Raw genomic sequence first — 21,987 nt, forward strand, 5'->3', positions numbered from 1 at the left:
GCACTTAGGTAGAAATTTAACGCCTGTGTAACTTAACTGCTGAAAGTTAAGTTAGGCAGCTTTTTTGAGAATTTGGCCCCTTGTACTGGGGGACTGGGGCAAGGTAATTTTTGGCTATACACTGACCTGTGTTACCCACTCCTGTGCCCTGTGTGATACGCACTTCTGAACTGCACAACACACACTCCTGAAACCTTTGCTCTGTGTGATATGCACCTCTGAGTCCTGAACCTGGCACCTTGTGTGATACATAGTTCACAGCCTTGACCACTCAGTCTACATGCAATGCTTTACTTATTTTCCCCAAGGATCGGGGGGTAAGGAGTATCTGGGGGTTGGGGTGTTTGAGTACCTGCACCAATTCTCTGACAAAAAAAAGCCCTAACTGCACTGTATATGATAATAAAGCTTAATGGTATATCGAATGTATGAGCTCATTAAAACATATTTTTTGTATATTTTCTATTTTATCAGAAATATAATAACTACCGGTACTTCTTTGTAGCAATTGCCAACTGTAAATGAACAACCTGAAGTAATGAAAATATTTTACAGTCACCAAATAATCAATAGGAATTATGCAGCACAATAAAACTTTACTTCCCTATATCTCCGGCGAGTTGAATAACTCATGTACAAGTTGGCAACAAGATCATGCACAGTTAAAGCAGAAAAACTACGGTTATACACACCCTAGCTGCCGTAAGCTTCCTCTAAATAAAATAAAACTGTTACTGAATAAGAAAATCATTACTGAAACTGAATGCCTTCGCTCCGTCTTATGTCTGTGAGAGTTCTTCCCCTTACGTCATGGTTTCTGCTCAGCAGGGCCTGGCTCACTGAGGATTGGCTGGTAGCTAAGCAGTAATTTGAACTGCCTTTTGTACTCTGCTGATCTGCAGCTACTGCTTCAATGCTAAAGGTGTTCTGCTGTTAGGCACCTGTCTGCACCTTGTGTGTGTTGTCTTTTGTCTCGTTATTGGTGGCTGTTTCTTTTCTGGGCCCGTGTTGTTGTTTTTTCTGGATTGCCAGTCCACCGTGGCACTGGAGGGTCATTATCACCAAGATGGGGAATCCAAGAAATCTGGCAAGAAGGGTCTTCCTGAGAGGTAAGCTCTGCCAGTGCTACACCTGTGAGCAGGTTGATAGAATAGGTGATGCTGACAAGAGCTTATTTGACTTGATGATGGAAAATGTAAATAATGCACCTGGGTGTTAGTTTGGAAAGATTCATAAGCCTGGAGGCCTTTGTAATGATTAAACATTCAAAGATCCAGATACAAATACAGCTGTATAATGACTGTCTCCGTCTCCGTCTATTACAGTTTGTATGCTTATTGTTGTTTCATAGGTGGATTGTAGTGGCAGTTTTTTTTATTTTATCCATTCAAGCTTGTTCAGTAAAGTAAGTATTGATGGTGTGTATAGAGTAATAACCTAGAGAAGTCTTTCTCACGTTTTTTACCCGAGAGGAACCGTTGGAATAATTCTCAAGTTTTGGGGAAAACTTGCTAAAATAATTAATCAATTATTAGTTAAATTAAAAATTAAATTACATTAAATTAAAAATTAAATTAAAAATTAAATTAAATTAAAAATTAAATTACATTAAATTAAAAATTAAATTGCATTAAATTAAAAATGTGTCAATTAGTTAAAATAATATAATAATTAGTTAAAATAATATATTAATTAATTAGTTAAAACAATATAATAATTAGTTAGTTAGTTGGAAGAACTACAATTGCATTTGTGGTTAAGCAGAAAAAGCCACCCTATAAGAGCTAAATCTATCAGAGCTAAACGGTGTATTTCCGCTGACGCCGCCAAGGGGCATGACAGCCAGGATTATGCGGACCCCATAAGATGTCAATCAGCCTCAGCTCAAAGAACCCCTAGCAAACTCTGGAGGAACCTGAAGCCTCGTACACACGAAGGAGAAAGTCGACGGGCGAAACACATCGTTTTGCTCGTCGAGTTCCTTGTTAGGCTGTCGAGGATCTCGGCGAGCCAAATTTCCCCATTCCCATCGAGGAAAAAGAAGACACACTCTCTTTTTGGCTCGACGAGATCCTCGACAGTTTCCTCGTCGAAAAGTGTACACACGACCGGTTTCCTCGGCAAAAAAAAACCCCAGCAAGTTTCTTGCTGTTTTTTGCCTCGTGTGTACGAGGCCTTAGAGTTCCATGAAACCCTGGTCGAGAATAGCTGACCCATACAATCAGACCTCTCTTTGCAGTAGTCAGATTAATAAAAGATGCTCTCTGATTTGTCCTATGGGTTACTGCATGCTGTACCTTGCTCTTTGTCTTATACAGTATCACTATCAACCTGGGTATCATGTTAACAGCCATCTTTGTTTAACGTGTCATGGCACTGTGGCAAACGTGTTTTGAGGTGTTGTCTTGTGACATTAAATATTAAACAAGGGCTCCTACAAGTCAAACAGAATTATCAGGTTCGTGTTTGCAGCTGACAGCAATTAATTCGCAATATCTGGCTTCTGTGGTATGTTTTATATTGCTTTAGTTGCTTTGTCATGGCTGTGTCATTGACTTTTTCTTATCCAAGGAGTGTCCATTTCTCTAATCACTATTAGTCTTGTAATTGTCCAGGATTTGGCTACTCCTCCAGTAATGTCTTAAATTAGCTGGATCTATTTTGTTTATGACAGTCTTGTTACTGTATTTGCCATTTGTCTTTATAATAAGCCAATAAATCGAAAATAACCGACTTGCAATTCGTATATTGAATTTATAGGATCAGTAAATCAATAACGACTTACACATCAGATTTATAGAATAGTATGGTATTACTTGTGTGAAATCCTAAGCTTGAATGCAATTGTTGTTTTAAAAGGTAAAGTGTATGTAAACCCTATCAGTAAGCCTATTTGCCCCCATTTGGTCTGTTAAATAGACCTTTAAAATGTTTTGTTATATCTGATTAATGCAAAAATGCCTGTTAATAAGGAGAAGGGGTTCTAGGTATGAGCAGTTTAGGGTGATAGCGCTGCTCCTCCATAGATACAGTACAGCGGGTAAGCATTGTCATTCTAGAACAGAAATTATTGTTACTGCAAGGGAAAAAAAGTGAAAAAAAGGAAGCCTAAGGCAATCTAAGGACTAGTAAGCTGCAATATATGACATTTGTGTTTTTGGGTTTAGATACTCTTAAAAGGTATATAAATGTATTATTTTTCTTTGTTCTTTCATTATTATAGGTTAGAATAGGTTGCATTTTCTTAATTTGGTTCTTTTTTTTTTTTCATTTGGACCCCATTTACCACTGTATGCGAATACATATCTTGTATAACCTCATAAAAAGCATGTCATATGTAAGGGGGGAGTCTTATTAAGATATTAAAGACATGTGTTGGTATGAGTTCATTAAATATCAAGATATGAATGTGAGTTAAAGTCTGCAGTGCTATACTTCATATTTCCATCGCACACATTCCTGGATATGCTCTTGGGTTTGGGTGCTCGTAGCAACAACCAGCTGGTTACTGGTGCACGTTACAGTAAAAATATTTGCCAGCACACCATGGAACGACGAAAATAGCGTCCAAACGGATGATTTATTGCATTATCACAACACAAAGAGAGTGCAACGTTTCGGAGCCACGCAGGGCCCCTTCGGCAGGCATGTGACGTCAGTCTGCAGTGCTGCATGTCATTTAAAGGGTAACTCCATTTTCGTGTGGGGAAACAAATGGTAAATAAATACAAATTATAATAATATAGCATATACAGTTGTGACACAAGTCATATTATAATTGAAGGATGTTAAAAATCACTTTTCCTTTTCAATCTGCAGCTCTGTAATTTTCTGTAAGATGCAATATGGCTACCTGGAGGTGTTCTGTATACAGAATGCGTACAGAATGCCCCCAGTAACATAATTACCTGCTTGTATGATTGGTTCACTGATTTTCCCAGAAGTCTGCACTAAGATACAAGTCAGATGTCAGACATCCCCTGTAACAAAAATTTAATTTTTGGTGAGATACTCCCAGTAGGAAATCATGACTAAGATTACTTTCACACTGAAAGCCCCAGCCATTAGCGGTAAAGCACTGCTCGTTCTAGCGGCGCTTTAGCGCTGTTTAAGCAACACTTTTGTGCCGCTTTTCGGCCACTAGCGGGGCGGTTTTTACACCAAAAAAAAGGTAAAAAGTACAGTTTTGTAGCACTTTCAAAACGCTTTTAAGGCACCTTGAAAGCGATGCCAATTCATTCCAATGGGCAGGGCATTTAGGGAGTGCTAAATACAGCACTCCCAACCCACTCCAACAATGCTGCTTGCAGGACTTTTCGGAGCATCCTGCAAGCGCACTGCCCCAGTGTGAAAAGACATACTGGAATGAATGGGAGGCGGTATTCAGGCACTTAGCAGAGGCTATTTTCAGCGCTAAAGCGCCTGAAAACTGCCCCAGTGTTAAGCTGGTCTAAAGGGATGTAGATCCTGCAGTTTTCCTCATTAGAGCCCTGTAGGTGCAGCAGCTGCTTGATAATTATGAAACCACTCCCATACAGATTCACTTCATGGACACATACAAACAAATAGCTATTTTTCCAGAATAAAAAAAGGCAGGGGTCTGCAACAAAGTTTGTTAAAATCCTTGCAATGTATATTGATTACCAAGAGGGGAATGTTTTTTCTCAACAAAAGTGGAGTTACTCTTTAAACGTTCCTAAATTGGTCTGGTTTTATTATAACATTATAATCTTAACAGTTTTACATGAATCTAATCATCGTTTCTCCAGGCAGTGTAATTCTAAGCATCGTTCCTCCGGGCATCATCAATAACCTTGTAGCCCACATATGTTTTATGTTTTGAATTTTTAAGCTGTAATCCCAAGAACTGCATTGGCCATATTCATGATATTTTAGCAAATACGATTTTTTTTTTGCACTGTTCCATCTTCAAATGTAAATTTTTTGGTGCATGCAACAAGGTATTGATCGATGACTGAAAAGTGATCATTTTAGCATTGTAATTATCTCCTAATTTTAGATTATCATGATCATTTTTACCTAATGTGCCACCAGGGTCCAAGGTTCAGTTCCAACTCTGTAAATACCTAAATGGAGTTTTATTGTTCTCCCTATTAATTATGTGGGTGTCCTCTGGGTGCATTTACTTGCAAGTTAATTGAACAAGGTAGCTAGTTTGTAAGAACCTTAGGACCTTACAATACAATCCATTTTTATAAAATATTTTTTATGTTTTTATGAATAATTATTTTAATTTCATGTATAAAATAGATGGATTGTATTGTAACAATTTCTTGCAGTAATGTAATGTATAAAGTGCCATGGAAATGCCACCAATTCGATATGTCCAGATTTTGTTTAATTAGGGGACCATACATGTGCAGATGACGGGAGGAGATCGTTTAGAGTCGAGAGCATGGAGGGCTGTTTAAATTATAAGTAGAGCACATGAATGGGAATTGGTGACATCAGGAGCACATAGAAATGTTCAGAGCTATAGGATCATAAGTTGTAATATGCAAATGTGGAAAATAAAATTAGGGTAGGTAAAGAGCTTCCTGAAACATCTCCTGAAGACGTCATGTGACGAAACGTACGTTGGGGCAGAGATACAGGAAGCTAGCTGTGCGGAACGAGAGCCTGACACCTGGGAGTGGTGAGATAGTTGAGCCTGCCGGTTATATAAAAAAAAACGATTCAATCTGGGTGCAAGGAGTGCAATTACACTTTATAATGTAAGTGCATATATTGATGTTTTTTTTTTTTTTGTTAGATTTAAAAAACAAGGTTTTACACTATTGGAGTTCTCTCTCTCTCTTCTGTTTTTTGTCAAAAATTACTTGGAGTGAAAAGGCTGCTGCCTAGTGTTATAAACCCTTTGGTGGAAAAATGCATTTCTACCATACACTTTCCAGAGAGGTCATGGTCATCTGGTAAATGTACAAGTGTGGTGGTGATGCACGGTGGAGGATAATAAACACTGAAGAGAATATATATATGCAATTTTTTGGCACTTTAAACAAAGAGAACTTTGAAAAGAGACATCACTGATTGATTTACAAAAGAACAGCATTGGAAAGCATGTAGACACCTTTTATATGGACTATATGTTAGACTTCACTAATGAGATAGGAAAGGTGATTTTTTTTATTTCTTGTTTGTAATTATTAATGCACAGGAGCACTTTATGTGAAGCAATGTAAACATTCCTTGTAATAGAAATAAGGATAACAGGTCCTCTTTATGGAGAGATCTGGGGGCAAAAAGACCCAAACTCTCTTCTTTACCTTTAAAAGCAAAAGTTTTACTTTACAAAATTATTTACTTCCAGCTTGGTCCAGAAGTGACGTCATGACGTCGCTGTAGTCCTCCAAGGCCATAGGGTCAGTTAACGAGTATCCACTCTTTGATGATCTTTGGGAGCTGCCGGCCGCACTGTCGGATCCTTTCTTTGGTGAAACCGTGAAAACGGTAAGCCTAAGAAACACTGGTGAGCGGCAGGAGGGGGTGATGTCAGAAGAAAGCCAGCCGCTGGCTGCAAAAACTATACCGAGGTTATGGCTGATATCTTCAGCCATAATACCGGTAAACCACTTGCAAACCGCAATGTGTATATACATATTGTGGTATGCAAGTGGTTAAAGCATATCTATATTCAAAGGCAGAAATGTAACATATTATATCTTATAAGTCCTTCGATATGGTGGGTGCGTTAGTTTACTTTTTGAAGCTTTTCCCCTTTATTTTTGCCGGGTAATCCTAATAATAACATGTTACCTGTACCTGGGTGTAAATACTTACTCCTTCACTGTATCTATAGAGGGAGCAATGGTTGCTACCCAGGCTGGACTTTAAACATGTTTGCCTTTGTTCATCTCCATTACATGGGGGATGGAGAGATTAGTAGTTCAGCTCACAGGAAGTGACAAGGTCACTGCATTTCTGGCAAGACCAACAGGTATTTTTAGTACTTGCTGAAATGTTAATGTACTAAACATTTTTAATGAAAGCAGCCACCATATCTAAGGACTGGAAAGCTGCGATATATTCATTGTTTGTTTTATGGTTTAGTTATTTTTTAATGGTGACTGGTACCTGTATACTGTATCTTATACAAAACATCAGTAAAATTAACATTTAAGTTCCTTAGTTTGAATTCTATCACAAGACCAAAATCCTGATATTGTTGTCTTTCCATCATCATAGTAATTTTAAGCATTGCAGAAAAGTGCTAAAGCAGTAAATATGTAAAATATTACCTAGAAAAAGAGCACTAACTATAGTCCCAATGGGTTATTCCTATATAGATATGGTTATGTAAAAATGCTTTGAGCGTTGCATTGCTTGTGCATGAAAATTATGGTGACCTGGGTTTAGGTCCAACCCATCATGATCCAATCACTCTTCCGCCACCTACCTTAGGCTCCAGTTTGGGATGCCTTTTTTTTCCGATCAGCCATATATTTTCATGTCCACACAAGTGAGGTAGATGGAGAAATACTCCCCACAGTGCCATTGTATTCTGACAACAGGGACTCCTCCCCTGTCAGAATATTGGCTGCAGCTGACTGATCAACAAAACTTTTCCAACAGCCCAGTTTCTACTTCTGTTGAATGGGAATAACAATAGATAGATGAAAATTCAGCCGTTCCCCACTGAACTGGCCGAATTTCTACCCATCAATGGCTAGCTTAACCTATCTAATTTGGTTCTTTAATCCCTAATTAGAAAGTAAAGTGGAAACAAATTGATGTCAGCATGAGCTCAGCATTAAAGCGGAGGTCCACCCTAAAAAAAAAAAACGACATTAACATTCTCCAAAAAAAGTTTTTACTTACCAGAAAAGCCTGTTGCTATGCAGTCTTCCTAATCTGCCACTTCCTATACCACGGAGCTTTTCTTTTTCTTCCTCCCTTGCATGTTCTTCTGGGTAATGGGGTGTGCTGTCTTCTGGGACATGTGTGTGTCCGAGAAGACAGTCGGCCATACACAAAGTTTTGCGCAACTCACGCATGCGCACTAGGAAACGGTTAGTGAAGCCGCAAGGCTCCACTGACAGTTTCCCTTAGTTAGGATGGTGGTGCCGCCACATGATCCGATGGACGGATCGGCTTCAGGGGGCCAACATCATGGGCTCCCTGGACAGGTAAGTGTCCTTATTAAAAGTCAGCAGCTACAGTGTTTGTAGCTGCTGACTTTAAAAAAAAAAAATTGGCTGGAACACCGCTTTAACTATCTCCTTCATGTAGAATAAATCAGATCCAGTTTTTACATTTCTATCAAATATAAAATTGGAGAGTGCAAAAACCGGTGCAGCTGTGCATGGTAGCCAATCAGCTTCTAGCTTCAGCTTGTTCAATTAAGATTTAAAAAAAAATAAAAAATAGAAGCTGATTGGTTTCTGTGCAGAGCTGCACCGGATTTTGCACTCTCCAATTTTAGTAAATTAACCCCACTGTTATGCCGTGTACACACAACGTTTTTCTCTACGTGATTCCTCTTAGTAAAGTGACAGTGCATATTTTTAGAGCTGATTACTGTATTAGTGTCATCGGTTCCCAAAAAGTGTCAGTTAGTGTCCAATTGCTCGCCGCAATATCGCAGTCCCGCTGTAAGATGCTGAACGCCGCCATTACTAGTAAATTAATAAAATAAAATATGGTATAAATGTATATACCATAGTTTGTAGACGCTATAAATTTTGTGCAAACCAATCAATATACGCTTATTGGGATTTTTTTTTGCAAAAAATATGAATCAGAATACATATTGGCCTAAATTGATGAAGAAATTCGATTTTTTTCAATTTTTTTATTGGCTATGTTTTAGAGCAGAAAATAAAAAAATGTGTTATTTTTTTTCAAAACAGCTGGGCTTTTTTAATGTATAGCGCAAAAAAATAATACCGCAGTTAGGATCATATACCACCAAAAGAAAGCTCTATTTGTGGGGAAAAAAAAATACATTTATTTGTGCACAGCGTTGCATGACTGTGCAATTGTCAGTTAAAATAAGGCAGTGCCGTATCGCAAAAAATTGGTCATGGAGAGGGGTAAATCTTCCGGAGGTCAAGTGGCTAAAACTGGTTTTAAAGCAATATTAAACCCAAAACCAAAAATGTTATTTATTGCAGCTTACCAATCATTAGATATAGGGTTGTCCCGATACCGATACTAGTATCGGTATCGGGACCGATACTGAGCATTTGCTCCCGATGCAAATGCTCCCGATGCTTCCCCCGATACTTTTTTTCCCCCAAGAGCGGGTGGAGAGGGGGCGGTGAGTGGGCTGAGAGCGGAGCAGAGCAGTCCTCGGATATGGGCGGAGAGCGGGCGGAGAGCGGAGCAGAGCAGTCCTCGGGTATGGAGGAGAGGAGAGCTGCTGCCGCTGCCGCCTAGTCCCCAAAGAGAAAGCCAAGCCAGGATTGGACGGGTGATCTGTCTATCAAAGTGCCCGGACAAGTGGGAGTGTCTATATATGACGAGGCGTGGTGGGGAACACACAGCTATTCAAATGAAAGCTGTTATGTTCCCCAAGCGCTAATCAACTAGACGGCAGCGGCGGGGGGGGGGGGGGGCTTGACTTGGCTTTCTCTGTGGGGACACAAGGCTGCATTTAGGGACATGGCTGCATTTAGGGACATGGCTGAATTTAGGGACAAGGCTGCATTTAGGGACATGGCTGAATTTAAGGACAAGGCTGCATTTGGGGACAAGGCTGCATTTAGGGACATGGCTGCATTTGGCTACATAAGGCTGCATTTGGGGACATGGCTGCATTTAGGGACAAGGCTGCATTTGGGGACACAAGGCTCCATTTAGGGACATTGCTGCATTTAGGGACAAGGATGCATTTAGGGACACAAGGCTGCATTTGGGGACACAAGGCTGCATTTGGGGACACATGGCTGCATTTAAAAAAAAAATATCCGTATCAGCGAGTACATGAAAAAAGTATCGGTACTTGTACTCGGTCCTAAAAAAGTGGTATTGGGACAACCCTAATTAGATGGGGTGACTGCAGTCCTTTTATTTATTTTTTGTTTTTTACCTCTGTTTTCATCTGGTGTTCTGGCCAGTAATACACATCCTTTATTAGAGTACCCCCACTCTTGATGATGGAGCACAGGGGAAACAGCAGACAGCAGCATTGTCTGTGGGAGGGAAGTGTTTGATGTACTAGCAGATTCAGATACACTAACATATTAAAGCCGAACTCCAGCTACTACATAATAAGCAATTACAGCATTTTTTTTTCTTTTTTTAGGGGTATAAAGGTTTTACATAAATACTGTAAATAAAAGTTGATCATTGTCAAGTACCCCTGTAAAGCCCCATATACACAATCTGATTTTTTAACAACAAACTTCAAAATGAGCAGGTTTTCCAAAAAATCCGACCGTGTGTACGCTCCATCGGACAAACTTTTTCAGTTTTCATCAAACAAAAGTTCGCTCTCCGAACGGACAAACTTTTCGGCAACAAAAGTCCTACGGTGCAAAGTCCTATCGTGTGTACAGAAATCCATCGGACTTTAGTCCAAAGTACAAACACACATGCCAAGAACCAATGTTAAAATTAACCAACAATAGAAGAAGTTGACCAAAGGGTGGCGGTAAAGAGCAGAAAAGAGCTGAAAAATCACGTGATTTGGGGAAAGTTTGCAGAAAAAGTCGTGCCGTGTGTATGCTATGCGTGTTCCCGGCCAAAGCCCTTCAAACAAAAATCCGCTGAAAAGTTTGTTTGAAGTCCTACCATGTGTATGGGGCTTTAGTGGTAAACGGTTTGTCCCATCCCTGTAACTGATACATCTGCAGTAGAGCCTGTTTTTTAAAAAAAACAGGCTTACTGGCTGGATAATAAAAGAAGAAAGAAAGCCTAAAAAATGGTGTTCCTGACAGTGCCTCTGCTTTCCTGTTAAGACTGATCACACTAGGCATGACATTTTTTATTGACATTTTTTATTTAAAGTGTCTCTAGTCTTCTAATGCAGCTCATCTGGATCATAAGTCTTATCAGGTTCAATGAACTTGAGTATGAGCTAGAGGGAGTACAGGCAGAACTTGGCCTGTAAGGTGAGGTGTAAACACTCATCTACAGACGCCTTTATATAGAGGTAGAAACACGAGAGCTGTGCTATAAAGTTGTATCATTTGAGCATGCTGGAAAAACCACCCTTGTCTACACAACCCACAACATTGCTGGTAACTTTGACCATGGTGGGACAATGATATATATAGATTTACTATGTTAAATAGCCTTTCCTTTTTACTTGTCCAAGACACATAGGCCCAGATTCTCAAAGGGCTCACGACGGCGCAACGCAATGTACGCCGTCGTAAGTCCTAATCTGGGCCGTCGTATCTATGCGACTGATTCATAGATAACCATTAGATCCGCCTCGTTTTCCCAGTCGAGTATGCAAATTAGCAAAATACCCGAAAACCCCGAACGTACGCGCGGTCGACGCAGTGAAGTTACAATGTTTACGTTAGATTTGCGCCGCGTAAAGTTGCCCCTGCTATATAAGGGGCAACCAATGTTAAGTATGGCCGTCGTTCCCGCGTCGAAATTTAAAAATTTACGTTGTTTGCGTAAGTCGTCCGTGAATGGGGCTGGACGCCATTTACGTTCACATCGAAACCAATGACGTCCTTGCGACGTCATTTGGAGCAATGCACCCTGGGATATTTTCCAGACAGCACATGCGCAGTACGTTCGGCGTGGGAACGTGCCTAATTTAAATGCTCCACGCCCCCTACCCGGCTAATTTGAATTAGGCGGGCTTGCGCCGGGTGATTTACGCTACGCCGCCGCAACTTTACAGGCAAGTTCTTTGAGAATAAAGCACTTGCCTGTAAAACTTGCGGCGGCGTAACGTAAATCCGATACGTTACGCCCGCCCAGTTTTGCGCAATTGTACGAGAATCTGGGCCATAATTTCGAAATAAAATTGTTCATTTATATTTGGTGGAAAGACCTTTTAACGGCATTTAAAATTGTGCTAAATCTTTTTGTTTTGTATTTTAAATTTTACTTAAAAGTAGGATGCATACAGAAGAGTACACAGTCCAAAAAAATATATGATTTATTATCAAAAAAAAAAAAAGACATTGATACATTTTACATATATAAGATCACTTATGAAATTGTATAGGCAAGAATTTAATACAATCTTACCAACAAGCTGTTAAATGCTTGCATAGCAATTATTTATATTTGCTATTATTCAATGGTCCATTTGCTCCTGGAAATAATCCAATCATTCTGAAAGAGGGACGGGAGCTAATTAAATAATACATTACTACGGGGATAAAGAGGACAATAAAAGGTAGAGAAGGAAAGACAAATATGGTGGATATGAAAAGAGCCAATAGACTGAAATAGGTGAAATAGATAAATGGGAAGACAGATTAGGTAAACATGCAGATTATTGTATATGATTTAGAAAGAGATTTATGGACGGGACTTTTGGAAAGGCACCACTATGACAAATATATATAAAAATACATATATAATTTTATTAAATACAGTCTTAAGACACTAATAAAATACATGCAACAGTAAATGCATAATTTGCACAGGATGATGGGACTTTCTTCATACAAGGAAAAGCTCTAGATCCTAAAAAATCTTGGATATTACTTTTTGTTGGGATCCAGTGCTTTTCCTTGTATGAAGAAAGTCCCATCATCCTGTGCAAATTGTGCATTTACTGTTGCATGTATTTTATTAGTGTCTAAGGCCTCTTCCACACGGAGTCCGCCTGCTCCCGCCGGCTCAGCGGGAGATCTCTCCACTGATCTCCATTGAGCCGGTGGATGACAAGTCCCTATTCGCTCAGCCAGGTGGGGCTTGTGCAGCACCACTGTCTCCTATGGGGAGACCTGATGAAAACGGATCATGTCCGTTTTTATCAAATCTCACCGGATCCGATCCACCATGGACGGATGGGGACGTATCGCCATCCGTCCGTTTGGCAGATCGGATTGGGTCGGATGTCAGCGGCCATGTCTCCGTTGACATCCGACGCTCCAAAGGACTGCCGTCAAAACTGACAGGTGGACCTGAACGGTCTGAACGTGTTAAAGGGGCCTTAAGATTGTATTTAAAGTGGAGGTTCCCCTAAAAATAAACTTTTAAGATTAGATTCATGCTCATTTTGTCTAGGGGAATCGGCTAGTTTTTTTAAAAACAAATCAGTACTTACCGTTTTAGAGAGCGATCTTCTCCGCCGCTTCCGGGTTATGGTCTTCGGGTCTGGGCGTTCCTTCTTGATTGACAGGCTTCCGACAGGCTTCCGACGGTCGCATCTATCGCGTCACGAGTAGCCGAAAGAAGCCGAAGGTCGGTGCGGCTCTATACGGCGCCTGCGTACCGACGTTCGGCTACTTTCGGAAAATCGTGACGCTTTACAACATCAGGGAAGACATTATAGTTACAATACAATTCAATACAGGAAGGATAAGAGGGCCCTGCTCGTTAGAGCTTACAATCTAGAATGACAGGCCTTATTCTTTATGACAGTTGATCAATTCTCAATCATGTTGGAATAGAAATGCCAAGAGGAGCCAGCTGAGGTTGTTTGGGCATTTTTCACACTTGCATTCTGGCAGGAATTAGTTAGAGATGTTCACGCATATCCAGCATAAACCTATTATACTGTGGATAGATAAAATGCAGTAAATGACCTTTACACCTTGGTATCTCTTAGGGAATATACTTTTGAAAGACCACTGGCTGCAATATTTCTTGACATAAGTGGACTAAATATAAAAATAATGATTTTTAAAATACGGTATGTTTTTAGCAGGGGTCTCCAAACTTTCTAAACATAGAGCCAGTTTACTGTCCTTCGGATTTCATGGATGCTGGACTGTGGCCATTGGAAGTAGAGTCCTGCCATCAGTGGGAGTAAACAATGCCCCTTTGTTGGTGTCAGTGAGAGGTATTGTGCCCTGTCATTGGGAGGAACTGTGCCCCTTTGTTGGTGTCAGGGGGAGAATTATGCCTTATTGTTATAATTCCTTATAATTCATAATGGCCAGATAAAAGCAAGCAAAGGACCACAGTTTGGAGTCTACTGGTTTATCGGATTGTTTGGCTTCTGTGGGCACTCACTGTAACTTTTTACTTTTGTCTCTGATTATTTAAGTGAAAAGACCAAGTAAAGAGATATCCTGTTATATGCAGGATCAGTAAATAGATGCGGGTTCATTGTCCCAGAACAGGCACAGGAGTCAGGGTATGGTTGCTTCCATCAGAGTCTAACCACACAAGCTTGTGTTCGCAGCTTAACCACAGCTTATCGAATGCCTCCTGGAGAATAGCTCATGCTTGAAGCCTAAATAAGCCTATGTTCTGGTCCTTGATTTTCCACACCAGACCCTGTATATCTTCACAGACTGGAGATCTGTACTGAAACGAGAGCGTGATTTAAATGCCCTTTCTCAGCGCCTTGCCTCTCTTACAGTACACGTCGCAGACAGATCACACAGACCAAACATTAGCAATTGTTATCTTAGTTTTGCATGACTTTTGACACGCCACACCTAGAGATAATAATAACAGGTAGAATATTTTTTTTAGCCTAAGGCAAAGTTTAGTGCTTATTATTAAACCTGTGAAGAACTAGTGAGCTATGTTCATGAAGTGCTTATTATTATTACTAATAGGTGTCACTAGAAGTTTGGGATAGGTCGCTGCATATATGGCTGAACTTTTTTATTACACACAACAGAGAGAGAGAGAAAATATCTCTGCCTAGTTTATAACCACACAGATTATGAGTTGCCTTACTCACTCATGCATTTTGAGTATATAAAATAAGTCTTTCTTCTCATGATATATTCCTCCATCATTATTCCTCCATCATTACTAACTGGATTCCTCAACCAGAGCACCCCTAGACTGCAAGACCACAGACTGCGGCAATTTGCCAGTCTCCTTTACCTAAGCAATGTTATTGACTATAATTACCGTATTCAGGGGAGGGCTGGCAACCTTAGGCCTGGGGGGCAGGTTCAGTCAATTGGCCCATTGAACCGCCGAATCAGCTCACCATCTATGGCCCATCTGGTTTTTCAATGCAGCTTTACCAGTGCAGTCAACTCCAGTGTCCATCAATGCAACCTGATAACTGGGGCAGGTTACATGGGGTGTATGGGGGGGGGGGGGGGTCATGGGGTGTATGGGGGGGTCAGCTACGGTGTTAGGGTCTCTCACCACAGTGATCTTAGCAGGTCCTTGCCAACTTCCTAGACCAGAATAAAAAAGAAAATGGTAGCGGGCAGCGGCTGCCGGCCATAAGTCAGGGCGGCCTGGGAGGCAATTGCCACCCTTCCCCCCGGCCCAGCCCTCCCCTGACCGTATTTATTGGCGTATAACACGCACAGGCGTATAACACGCACCCTAACTTTAAGAGGGAAGTTTCTGGGAAAAAAACATCCCACAGCCCCCTGTGTATAACACGCAGGCACAGTTTACCCTCTATTTTCAGGGTAAAAAAGTGAGTGTTATACGCCAATAAATACAGTAGTTCCCATAACATAGTCTCGGAAATTTCATAAAACATATAGGGCTATATTCAGTAAGAAGTTACGTTGGAGTATCTGTTGATATGCGCGAAAACACTAGGATGCGCCGGCATATCTTTTTTCTGTATTCAGAAAGCAAGATACGCCAGAATTTTGCTAAGATACGACTGATGTAAGTCTCTTACGCCGCCGTATCTTAGGGTGCATATTTACGATGGCCGCAAGATGGCGCTTCCGTTGATTTTGGCGTAGAATATGCAAATGAGCAAGATACGCCAATTCAGAAACGTACGTGCGCCCGGTGGATTTTTTTACGTAGTTTACGTAAGGCTTTTTCCGGCGTAAGGTTACTCCTGCTATATGAGGCGTATCCAATGTTAAGTATGGACGTGGGGACAGGGTCGAATTTTGTGTCGTTTACGTCGTTTGAGTAAGTCGTTCGCGAATAGGGCTTTGCGTAAATTACGTTCACGTCGAAAGCATTGACTATTTGCGACGTGATTAGGAGCATGCGCACTGGGATACGTTCACGGACGGAGCATGCGCCGTTCATTAGAGACGTCATTTACGTGGGGTCATGTTTTATTTACATAAAACACGCCCACCTCTTCAAAATTTGAATTTGGCGCGCTTACGCCGGCAGATTTACGCTACGCCGCCGTAACTTAGGGCGCAGGTTCTTTGTGAATCCAGCCCCTGCCTCATTAAGTTACGGTGGAGTAGCATATCTGAGATACGCTACGCCCGCACAAAGTTACGGCGGGCTATCTGAATCTAACCCATATTGTATATTCCTTGCTCTGTGTCCACTGCACCTAAGATAAAGAGCATAGTCACCAAAGTGGCCTTAGTCCATGATTTAAGAATAAAGGAAAAGCAGATATAATTGAATTATGAAAAGCCAGTTTCAATGGTGATATAACAGAATAGACTGCAATATTCATTCAGCAGGAAGTGTTTCCCCTCCTTCGGACAATCTCCAGTCACCCAACAGAATTGAAAGTGTTACTAAACCCACAACAGTAAAATCAGTCTGTATATGCAGTAAAGCATGCTTGTTATACTCACTGTGGAACCTAAGGGGTAATCCTCTGCATTGTGTAAAAAGGCTGTTTGATCCTGTCCTCTCTGATCCTCACCTTCTTTTACTGCCCCCAATCCATCTGTTGATAGAACAGAGCCTTGGGGGCACATGCTCAGTTTGGTGTGTATTGCTAGAGAGTTTGTTTTTTCTTGGGAGGGTGCATTTGATCGGCATAGGGCCAATTAGCACTGCCCAGACAGAAGGACAGGGGTCATGCAACCTCATAGGACAGTCAGAGGAGAATAAAACCTCCCCCTACAAGCTTTTACAAGACACTGATAGAAGTCACAAGACTGTTATATACTGCTGGTGAGAAAAGGTATTAAGCAGTTTATATTTACTAAAAGTATTGCATTTCCATGTTATGTGTACTGCGAGAGACCAGATATACTGAATGCATGGTCCAGAGTTTAGTAACAATTTGGGGATTTAAAGAGGATCTTTAGTCCCCCTCCAAAAAATTTAAGGTCAGCAGCTACTTTTACTGTAGTTGATGATTTTTAATAAAAGGACACTTACCTGTCCAGAGATGCAGCGCCGACCTCATCTGGGCCAGTCCTTTGCTGACCTTCAGGTCCCTGGTGCTGGCATCTTTACTTACATTTAGGCTGCTGAGGTTCATAAAGTCTGAATCTTGCCTTCTGTGACATAAGCAACTTAAAGTGATTGTAAAGTTTCATTTTTTTTTTAAATACCAAACATGTTATACTTAACTCCTCTATGCAGTTGGTTTTGCACAGAGCTGCCCGGATTCTCCTCTTCTCGGGTCCCTCTTCGCTGCTACTGGCCCCTCCCACCTTTCAAGTGCCCCCACAGTCAGCAGCTTCCTATAGGAGCACTGGAGCAGAGTTACAGCTCTGTGTGTCTATTCAGACACGTAGCCCTGACCCGGCCCCACCCCTCTCTCCCCTGATTTGCTTGACAGCGACGGGAGCCAATGGTGCTGCTGCTTTGTCTCAGCTAGTTAGGAGGAAAGTCCCGGATGGCTTAGACATTCGTGAACATCTCTGGAGAGAAATGGGGCTCAGGTAAGTAATTAGAGGGGTGCTGTGGGGGGCTGCTGCACAGAATTTTTTTTTTTATCTTAAAGTGGAGTTCCACCCATTTTTTTATGTTTGTCTGTGCTGCATGCTCTAATCTCATAGTGTTCAGAATGGACAATTTTTATTTAATTTGTTGCTTGTAAATACCTTTATTTTGTAGTCCTTCATTACTTCCTCCTCCTTATTTGCCTAGGCTATTTGCAAGGGTTTCTGGGATAGGCATCATGTTTCCCAGTAGTCCTTGCAAACCTGACTGAAACCTATTACATTGCTTGTGCACTGAGCATGTGCGAGATATGCAAAGCTGAAATCCAGGAAGTCATACAGTCTGGCTTCATGATGCCCACACTTAAGATGGCCACGGTCTATTTCTAGATTATAAACTATCTAAATGCTGTAACAACCTAACAAAACGGACCTTAGTTTACAGACTAACTTTACTAGAATACATTAAGCTTGTGTATTACAGGGGTATTTATATTTAAAAAGTGAAATTGTGGGTGGAACTCCACTTTAATGCATAGAATGCATTGAGATAAAAAAACCTTCTGCCTTTACAACTCCCTAAATTAGGAAGTGGTGCACCTTTTTAATGCGCTATCCTATTCCTATCCTATTGCAATAATATATTCTTTATTAAAGTAGTAATAAGATAAAACAATGTGATATCAGATCAGACACATTCACACTTTTATGCTTCTGATTTGTTGAGTCTGCAGGAGTGTAAACTCATTTTATGCTATGGGTTATATTTATCTGTACATCTGAACTCCTGAACAGTCCACACAGGAAAAAGTGAGTAGGTGATATAACTAGGTGGGGTTTCAAACTGTACTGAAGAGCCAGAATCAGCTTACATGCTTGACAATTTAATATACATGGCACTACAGTTTATTAATGGACAGATTGGGAAGAGTACTGGCAGTTTGGCAACCCTGACTTTAAAAATGGTATTAAACCCAAAGGCAAACCAGGTGATCTGTCCAGTAAGTCTTGTTTTTCAAAAGAACAAGCTGTTCAGCAGAAAGTATCAGTTACAGAGATGAGACAAATAATTTACCACTGTCTGGGGTGCCTACAGTGATCAGCTTTTATTTGTTCACATAAACGCTTCAATTTGTTAGTGTATTTAAATCTGCTAGTGCATCCACTCTCCTCCCCTCCAGACTGACAATGCTGCTCATTCATCCAGAGTGGGGGCACCCTAACAAAGGAGGTGTGTTACTGGCCAGATCACCAAGTGAAAACAGAGGGGAAAAACCTAAAAAAATGTAAACGAATGCAGCCACCACATCTAATGATTTGTAAGCTGCAATATATTACATTTTTGGTTATTGGTTTAATACTATCTTAAAGTACCGTATTTATCGCGGTATAACGCGCTCCCGCGTATACCGCGCACCCCTAAAGTGACCCCCAATCCTGTGGAAAAAAAGTTATTTTTGTACTTACAGTTTTGGTGTCCTGCGCGGCGTCCATCGCCGGCCTCGTCGGGTCCGGCGTCCTTCTGCGGCTTCGGGTGTCCTCTTCGGCGGGTCCGGCGTCCTTCTGCGGCTTCGGGTGTCCTTCTGCGGCTTCGGGTGTCCTTCTGCGGCGGGTCCGGTGTCCTCTTCGGCGGGTCCGGCGTCCTCGCGTCCTTCGCGCTCGTTTCCCACGCCGAGTTTTAAATACTGCGCCAGCATATACCGAGCGCAGTACACTCGGGCAGGCTCGGCAACTGTCGCGCTCACGTCCTGTACGTCCAGGACGTGACCGCGGAAGAAGCCGAGACTGGCCGACTATACCCGAGTGTACTGCGCTCGGTATATGTCGGCGCAGTATTCAAAACTCGGCGCGGGAAAGCGGGTATCGGCGTATATCGCGCACCCACGATTTTGCCCTGATTTTCAGGGCAAAAAAGTGCGCGATATACGCCGGTAAATACGGTAGTTGTATATGTAAATGACAATAAAAACATTTTTAAATAGCTAAATAAAACCCTTTAATCAATTTATGTTTAGATATTTTTTTTTTAAACTTTCTTTAGTGATTTTTTTGTTGCTGATTCCCGAGCGATTCACAGACCTGCTGGTGGGCCTATAGAGCTGATCAAGCTGCTCCTCCTGTCTTCTTTGTGATGTCAGACGTGTCTGCCCCGTTCTATACACGCCAACCAGCAGGTCCATAAATCACTTGGTCACATGACCTGCTGGTGGACGTGTAATCTGTAATCTGCATACTTAAATTGGGATCCCCAAGATTGGGATTTTGACTGTTTGCCTACATCACTGTACTCACACAGTCCCCCTTGAAGGCCTCCCAAGATCCAGTATAGCTGCTGTCCTGGTCCCTTCTGCTGAGCAGGCTGTGCTGTCTTTACGTGGGGTCCAAAGCTAGGCCTAGCTGTGATTAAGACTGTGTAATATCCTGAGGCTTCTTCTCCTTTTCTCGCTCTCTTCTGTTCCTCTTTCTTCTGCCCCAAGGGTAGAGCCCCCAAACACAGGGGTCCCCTCCAGACCACTGGAACCCAGGCTCTGCTTTCTTCACCTTCTGGGCACTGCCTCCTCAGGGATTGGTGAAAACATTATACACATGCGTGGAAGTAATGTCTTTGTGGCTTGGCCAGGCAAACAGTGGATGTCTGCTGAGGCTCTCGTGCACATTGCTGGATCGCGATGGGGCTCAGGTAAGTATTAGGGGGGCTGCACACAGAAGTTTTTTTTACCCCACTTTAGATCGCAGTGCCCCCTTAATATGACAGCCACCTATTAGAGCCCTCTTTGCTTCACAGCAAACCCCTTTACTTCACAGCCTTTACTTCACATACCCCCATTATTTCACACACCCCACTTCCCAGTCCTACTGTACACAGCAGGTGCTACGTTGCCACCCACCCTCCATCCAGAACTGACCTCAGCCCTGCTATGTACAGTAGAACTGGGAAGTGGGGTGTGTGAAATAATGGTGTTCTGTGAAGTAAAGGCTGTGAAGTAAAGGGGTTTGCTGTGAAACAAAGAGGGCTCTAATAGGTGGCTGTCATATTAAGGGGGGCACTGTGATGTAAAGTGGGGCTGTAGTGTAAAGGGGGGACTGTGTTGTAACGTGGGATGTTATGTAAAGGGGGCCGTGATGTAAAGGGGGGCAATGGGAAGCACTGTAGGTACTGTGATGTAAAGTGGGATGTAATGTAAAAGGGGGCAGGGTGAGGTAAAAAGGGGGACTGCCGTGTAAAGGGGGTTCTGTGAAGTAAAGGGGGGCCTTTAATGTAAATGGGGGCACTGTGATGTATATAGGAGGGGAAGGGGGATTCTGTGATGTAAAGGGAGAACTGTCAAGTCAAGGAAGAGGACTGTGATGTAAAGGCAGGAGCATTGATGTAAAGGGGACTGTGATGTAAATGTGGGGGGGGGGGCACTATGTTGTGAAGAAAGGGCTGTGATGCAAAGGGAGTGCTGTAACATAAAGGGGGAGTGCTGTGATATAAATGTGGGTAGGGGGCACTATGATGTGAAGAAAGGGCTGTGATGTGAAGGGAGTGTTGTAACGTAAAGGGGGAGTGCTGTGATGTAAATGTGGGGGGGCACTATGATGTGAAGAAAGGGCTGTGATGTGAAGGGAGCGCTGTAATGTAAAGGGGGAGTGCTGTGATGTAAATGTGGGGTGGGGGGGGGGCACTATGATGTGAAGAAAGGTCTGTGATGTGAAGGGAGCGCTGTAATATAAAGGGGGAGTGCTGTGATGTAAATGTGGGGGGCACTATGATGTGAAGAAAGGGCTGTGATGTGAAGGGAGTACTGTAATGTAAAGGGGGAGTGCTGTGATGTAAATGTGGGGGGGGGGGTACTATGATGTGAAGAAAGGGCTGTGATGTGAGGATAGTACTGTAATGTAAAGGTGCTGTGATGTAGAGGGGGCTGTGATAAAAAGGTGGGTGCTGTGAAGTAAAGGGGGCACTATGATGTAAATGTAAGGGCTGTGACGTAAAGGGGGTGCAGTGGTGTAAAAGGGAGGAACTGTGATGTGAAGGGGGGACTGAGCACACTGATATAAAGGGGGGGACTGTGTTGTAATGGAAGTTATGGTACAAGCATGAGATTCGGACCTCTGCTGGAAGAAAATTTTACTGACCGGTGCTCCGTGAATTTTAATTCCATACCTCTTGTAGCGTATTCACTGCTCTATACACAGTTGTCTTGCTCTGTAAAAGTGTTCATAAGTATCTTTACCCCATAAAATGTAACCTGCTCAGGACAATCAGCTGCTCGTTGGAATATATTTGTTGACCTTTAGTTCCCAATCCACAACTGTCTTATATCATGATAGCATACACAGTTTCATACACGGC

The 21,987-nt window shown here is 42.0% G+C and overlaps 1 protein-coding gene across 1 annotated transcript in view; it reads left to right on the top strand.

Annotated features, from left to right (window-relative positions):
* The first annotated feature begins 888 nt into the window (after positions 1 to 888).
* The window catches only part of SHROOM3 (shroom family member 3), a 272,583-nt gene continuing 251,484 nt past the window's right edge, over positions 889 to 21,987 (top strand). The window contains exon 1 of the mRNA XM_040326816.1: positions 889 to 1,109. The gene's annotated coding sequence lies outside the window, so the exon portion shown is untranslated. The remainder of the gene's footprint in view (positions 1,110 to 21,987) is intronic.

The sequence above is a fragment of the Rana temporaria genome, chromosome 1 (assembly GCF_905171775.1).
Source record: "Rana temporaria chromosome 1, aRanTem1.1, whole genome shotgun sequence".
Lineage (NCBI taxonomy): Eukaryota > Metazoa > Chordata > Amphibia > Anura > Ranidae > Rana > Rana temporaria.